Source organism: Silene latifolia, chromosome 8, assembly GCF_048544455.1.
Source record: "Silene latifolia isolate original U9 population chromosome 8, ASM4854445v1, whole genome shotgun sequence".
Taxonomy (NCBI): domain Eukaryota; kingdom Viridiplantae; phylum Streptophyta; class Magnoliopsida; order Caryophyllales; family Caryophyllaceae; genus Silene; species Silene latifolia.
Genome location: NC_133533.1, coordinates 87,862,456 through 87,868,093, shown reverse-complemented (window position 1 = coordinate 87,868,093; position 5,638 = coordinate 87,862,456).

Here is a 5,638-nt window from a genome sequence, read left to right as displayed (position 1 = left end):
GCCAGGTGCCGCATATGATCTTTGGCCTTTTCCGACTTTACCACCATGTCATCAATATACACCTCCATAGTTCTTCCTATTTGTTCCTTAAACATGCGGTTGACCAGCCTTTGGTATGTTGAGCCTGCATTCTTTAGGCCGAAGGGCATAACGTTGTAACAATATATTCCTCTTTCAGACATGAATGCCGTCTTCTCTTGATCTGCAGGATCCATTTTGATCTGATTGTAGCCACTCCATGCGTCCAGAAATGTCAGCATTTCATGCCCAGCTGTTGCATCCACCATTGCATCGATATGAGGCAGGGGGAAGGGATCTTTAGGGCATGCTTTGTTGAGGTCGGTGAAGTCCACACATACTCTCCACTTTCCATTCTTCTTTGGCACCACTACTACGTTAGACAACCACTCTGGATACTTTACTTCTCTTATTTTCTTTGCTGCCAGGAGGCTATCTACCTCTTGGTTGATTACCTTATTTCTTTCTGCTGCAAACTTTCTTCTTCTCTGTTGGACGGGCTTACACTTTGGGTCCACACTGAGCTTATGCGTTATGATGGACGGATCTATCCCTATCATGTCGTCATGTGACCACACGAAACAATCCATGTTGTCTTGCAGAAATTTGATTAATTGTTGTCTCAGGCCTCCTGTGCATCCAGCTCCAATTAGCACAGTTCTTTCTGGGTGCAGCTTGTCCAGGTTAATTTGATCCAGCTCTTCTGCTGGGGGTTCAATGTATCCGTCCTGGACAGTGTTTTCAGAATTGCTATGCGGGAGGGTGGAGTGCACTTTAGTGCCTTCAGAAAGTGACCTCTAGCTTCCTCCTGATCTCCTCTTATTGTCTCTACTCCCCATGGTGTGGGGAATTTTATGCATTGGTGATATGTTGAAGGGACTGCCTTCATCTGGTGCAGCCACGGCCTTCCCAGGATAACATTGTAGGTAGAGGGTCCGTCTATGACCAGGTACCTGATCTGCTTATTAACTCCTCCCACGTAGGTTGGGATGACTATCTCACCTAGTGAGTTAGCTTTCTCCCCGCTGAAGCCTACTAGCGGGATAGTCTTCTTCTGTAAATCCTTCTCGCTGAATCCCATATTTTCTATGGTTTTTAGCATAATCAGATTGACTGAGCTGCCTGTATCTACCAAGACCTTTCTAATCGTGCGAGTTAGCCATTGTGAGGTGATAATGAGTGCATCATGATGTTCCCGTTCGTCATATGTGTCTCCTTCATCAAAGGTGACGGCTGGTAAATCACTGTGAGAAATTCTGCAAGAATTTGCTGGTCTATCTCCTTTAGTACCGGTGGCGTGCCTCTTGGCTGCCGAGTATGTTAGTCCATTTATATCTGAGCCGCCTGTTATCACGTTTATGATCTTGGTGCATGTGGGTGGATTTGCAGGCTTCGTGGAGCCTACCTTATCCTGCTGCTTGCCCCCACGTTGTAATAGGTGGCTCAGTTCTCCTTGTTCGTACATGCGCTTGATCTCTCTTCGTAGTGTGTAACAGTCTTCAGTGTTATGTCCAATATCACGATGGAATTCACACTTTTTCTTGCTATCTTTTCGCCATGCATGTTCTTCTACTGGTGGCTTGGGCCACCTTACCCTGTCTCCCATCTCCCTGAGTGCTTTCAGGATTCCTCCGACTCCTGTAGTGAATCCATATTCGGCCAGGGTAGGGAGTAACTGATTTTCTTCGATTCTGTTGACTCCCCTTCCATATGGCCTATATCTTTCATGCCTCTTACTGGTAGGTTGCTTTCTTCCTGATTTCTCTACGGCTGAGGTACTGGAAACACTCGGTGTATTAGGAAGGCTGGCTCTGGCTAGGATGTCTTCCTCTTGTCTGATTGCGGCATCAGCCTTTTCTTGCACTGCTTCGAAACTGTGGCAAGGATGCATAGTTAGCTGCTTATACAAGTCAGAATCATGGTGGAGGCCCCTCCTGAAGGATTCTACTACTGTCGAAACATCACATTCCCGTACTGCCACCTTTTCATTGTTGAATCTGGTGTTGTATTCTCCGATGGTTTCTCCTGCCCCCTGGACGATTCTGTATAGATCCCCAGCATGCTTTTGTGGCTTCCTGCTGCTTGCAAACTGCTGGGTGAATGCGTTCACCAATTCAACGAATGTGGATATCGACCTATTGGGTAGACTCACAAACCATCGAAGTGCCGGCCCCGTTAAGGTGGATCCAAATCCTTTGCACATGCAGGCCTCTTTTACCTGCCCTACGGCTCTTACTGTCATCATCTTCTGTTTGTACTGGCTTATATGGTCAAAGGGATCTGTTGTGCCGTCAAAGAGAGGCATATTTGGACTTATAAATCCCTTTGGCATAGCTGTGATGGATATGGCGTCCACGAATGGCGAGTCGGCATAACTGTCAGGTGCTGCTTTCTCAAGTGGGGGAGGCAGTCCTGGAACCCTACTTAGCATCTCTCTTAACTCTAGGTACTGCTGATTTGTTATGCTACTCGAATCAAGGGTCTGTGTCGTCGTCACCGCTGTCGATTCAATATCGCGCCTCCGAGCCAAACTCTTGAAGGTTCAGAAGTGTCCCAACAGCTAGGGGGTTGAAGTAACGATTGTTCCCTGCTGCCAGTTTACTTGATGGTTCCACTCGGATCCTGCTCCAGGTATCTGATCAATTGCTGCAGAATTGCTGATATGGGTGCCACTTGTTCGTGTTTCCACACGGCTGGCTGCCGGCCAGTTATCCGGTGTGAGGTATCCTAGTCCTTGTGGAGTTATTCTTCCATCTGACGGTATTGTAGCTAGATCCAACCTTGTTACCAGTTCAGCTGGTATTTGCCGAAGTTGATTCCTACTGCCTGATGCCCCCTGTGTCAGATCCACTAGCGGAGATCTTCCTTCACCTGCCCTGCTCACTGGGGTGACAGACTGCTATTTTAGGATATCTATCTGTGCCCACAGCTCTCTGTCACTCTTCCTTGCTTCAGCTTCATCTTTCTTCTGGTCTTCTCTCATGTTTTCCATGGCCTTCTGTAGGCTTTCTACGCCAGCGAGCAAGATTTGCGTGGGACTGGGTGGCGGGGTGAGGCCTGAGCTTGATGATCCCTTATCCGATCTGGCTTGGGTCGTGACAGCAGGAGTTTTAGGAGGCAAAGAGGTTTTTGCTGTTGGTGTGGTTCTTGAGGTATGTCCGGGAGCCTGCGTTACCACTGTCGATGCTGGATTTTGAGTAGAGGTCGGCGGTGGTGATGGTTGTCTGCTCCCTGACACGGATTCCGATGCTTGCTTATCCATTGCGTACTTAGGTTATCAACGATTGACGACCACAATGCCCCCACGGTGGGCGCCAAACTGTTTAGGTATTTTTTACCGAATTGGTTGATTCGGGTCAATGCGGTCTTACTCGTCGGATACTTGATTGTTTGTTTGTATGATGATATTTGAATACGGAAATAAAGTACGAAATATAAATTGACACGTAATATTTGGTGACGCGGAAAACTCAATGTGGGAACAACCGCGGGAGGGACGGTACCCTGCCAAATATTGCACTAATTTTGAGTAGAGGATGATTACAACTCTATCGTATTTCTAATCTTGCTAACACGAGGTTTCGTTCTTGATGAGATCTTGAATGAATGTATGTGTGCGTGTGTGAATGAATGAATGAATGTCCTTCTTTGATTGCTTCCTTGGCTATTTATAGAGTAAGAACCCTAGATGTATCCTACTTTGATTATGGAAAGGGAATATAATTTCCATAATAACTCTTTCCATGTTTGGCCGTCTCCCTCAATTCTTCCTGATCTCCCTGACTTCTCCCTAACTTCTCCCTGAATACTCTTTCCTAAATCCAAACGCCTCCTTCAATGGGCCTCAACCTTCCTTTCACGCGTGTGTCGGACCATTCGTCTTATGCCGTGCTTCCTACAACTGTGGGCTCCCCTTCTCTTATGATCCATTTATTTATCAAGTGGGCCTTTCCATTTTGAGTGATTTTTAGCCCAAACACATAGTAATGATTAGGTAATCATTACTTGATGATCATAAGGATTGTTTTATGGTGTTTATGATGCACGTTGGGTAATTTGCTTGTTTCGTACGTAGGTTGATATAGGTTTATATGATATACGCCGTCTTGTGTTTTCTTGTGTGTATGAATAATACATCCCTTCTCTTCCTAGCTTCCTTGTATTTATAGTGAATAAACCCTAGCCTTGTCCTACTCCTTGTATGGCAAGTAATCGTGGTCCTACCATGCTTCTTTCCATAAACGATGCCTCACGTTCTATTCTCTCTGATCTCCCTGAAATCTCCCTGATGATCTACAACACGCGGGCCTCCCTTGGTCGTTGGTCTCCTTGGCCCAATTCACCAAATCAGTTATGATGGACCTAATCTTGTGTTGGCCCGATATGCAGAAATTGACCCAAACAGCTGTATTTGGTCTTCTATCCGTATTTCTCTTCCTTCGGTCCATGGGCCCGACTCCCCTATGTATGATATGGGTCCACTTGGTTAATTAATTACCTACTCGTCTCGTGCCACGTAGCTTAGGCCAAATAGTGAATTTTGGCTCAAACAGTTTGCCCCCAATTTCGCTTCTCAGCTTCGTTGAGGAGGGAAATTGACTCTTCAGATTCTAGCTGCTATTGTCATTCTGCTACTGGAACAAACAGTTGTCACACTTCTGGATTCAGCCGCTGAGACTTTCTAGAATTTGATGTTGTCATCCTGCTGGAAGATGACACTGGAACTCTACCAGAGAAGGATGCTAGAACTCTGCTAGGATAGGCTGCAAATTTTCTGTTGGAGGAGACTGCTGAAACTGCACTAGAGCAGACTGCTGGAACAGGCTGCTGAAACTATGCTGGAACAGACTATTGAAACTCTGCTAGGATATACTGCAGAACTTCTACTGAAGCGGGTTGCTGAAACTGTGGTGGGGCAAGTTGTTTCCAGCCTGCTAGGTATGACTCCTGGTAGATACATTTGATATAATTTCGCATCCCTGTTCCGTAACCATAATTCAGGTGCCCCGATCTACTCGTTTCTGCTGAATCATACTATGTTGCTCTAGCGGACTGATTTTTGTCACTCCTTAATTCTGTTAATCTGCAAGCTGATGTTCTGAAGATGTCGACTTGTAGATTTTTGCTAGCATATTTTGTCAGCAAGCGGATTTTAAGCGAATCTCTACCGAAGGATGCTCAACTCAACTTGGCGGACGCCAAGATTATGATGATGGACGTTGGGTTCTTGAAAGGCGAACAATGTTGGTTGCCGTTAGGAACCAGATGGCAAACGCTAGGAACCAGATGGCTGACATTGGGATCTTGCTGGCTGGCGCTAGGGACCAGACGGCTGATGTTGGGAACCAAACGGCTGACTCTCGGGACCAGACGGCTGGCGCTGGGGACCAGACGACTGACTCTGGGAACCAGGCGGCTGGCGCTGGGGACCAGACGATTGACTCTGGGGACCAGAAGGCTGGCGCTGGGGACCGGACAGCTGACTCTGGGAACCAGGCGGCTGGCGCTGGGGACCAGACGGCTGACCAGACGGTTGACTCTATAAACCAGACGGCTGGCGCTGGGAACCAGGCGGCTGACTCTGGGGACCAGACGGCTGGTGCTGGGGACCTGCTGACGG